Source organism: Psammomys obesus, unplaced genomic scaffold (assembly GCF_907164565.1).
Source record: "Psammomys obesus unplaced genomic scaffold, mPsaObe1.curated_primary_1811, whole genome shotgun sequence".
Taxonomy (NCBI): Eukaryota; Metazoa; Chordata; class Mammalia; order Rodentia; family Muridae; genus Psammomys; species Psammomys obesus.
This window is the reverse complement of record NW_026596152.1, coordinates 11,121,257-11,122,544: the sequence shown is the minus strand read 5'-3', so window position 1 is coordinate 11,122,544 and position 1,288 is coordinate 11,121,257.

The following is a 1,288-nucleotide window of genomic DNA, read 5'->3' as shown; positions in this document are numbered from 1 at the left end:
AAGCCTCACCATGGGCTCCAAGCCCTGTCTCCTAATGACTTCATTCCTGACGAGTCACCAGGTTTCATCTTCTTTCCCAAAGCAACTGTTGCTGCCTGGTCCTTCCATTCGACACAGAATTCTGGTTTTAAATTCTCGTAATGTTTTGTTTGCAGAAAAGAGGAACAGCTATTTGTTTTATGATAAAAATGTCTGTTTCCGCAATGCTCATTTAAAATACTGTTAGTATAGAAGAATTTAGTCAGAATTCTTCAATATTAGAATGTACAGTATGCAATACAGAACGATTTTAAACTCACAGAAAATTATTAGAATTGTGTTAAATATATCTCATTGCTAGCGTAGGCAAAAAAAAAAAAAAAAAAAGTCAGGGAATTGGGAGGGAAGCAGATTCCCAAAGAGGCAACTTCTAAGTTTTAAACGTTAACCTTGGCAAGCAATCTTCAAAATACTTGTGACTGTTGCTTAAAAATAAATAATCGGGTCAGAGAGAAGGCTCGGCATGTAGAGAGGTGCCTGCTGCTAAGCACAGTTCCCTGAACTCAATAGCCAGACCCCACGTGGTAGAGGAAGAGAACTGACTCCCTCATGCTGTCCTCTGACCTCCTCATGCGTGCTACAGCATGCACATTCCTGCTTTGGTTCTATGGGTTCTAGGTCCATAGCAAGGGAGTAACGGGAATATGCAGTAGAGACAACTCGCCCCGTTCAGGACAGGAACCAGAGTTGAGGACGAGGGATCAGGCACAACCTTCAAAGGCATTCCCCACAGTAATGGGCTGCCTCTAACCGGGCTCTCCCCTCCACAGCTCCTACCAGGTCCAAGAAGGCTCCATCTTCCACGTTTCTACCAGCCCTTGAGAGTCCACTCAAAACTGAATCCATCTGATGTTTAAACCATCAATTCAGCCAGAGCTTTTTGCACAAGACACACAAGAGGTTTGCTTCCCTCACCTCGGTGTCTCTCAGAACAAGTTGCTAAAACAACCATCATGCTGCCAACAGCGCTCTTACACCAACCTTTTCCATCTGGGTAGATACAGTGAAAGTTCCCCAGGATATGACCCAGGATTAAAACTTCTTGATTACAGAAAAGAATTCTACCTCTAACAGAGGCAGCCAGGCGCTTTTCATAGTAGTCCTAATATTTTAAACTCTAATAAACAGGAGAACTTCTTTGTGTCTAAGTGTCAATCAAAAGTAAACCAGAAATTTTCTTTTACTCCTGTGCTGGCTAAATGTATGATATGATATGATATGATATGATATGATATGATATGATATGATA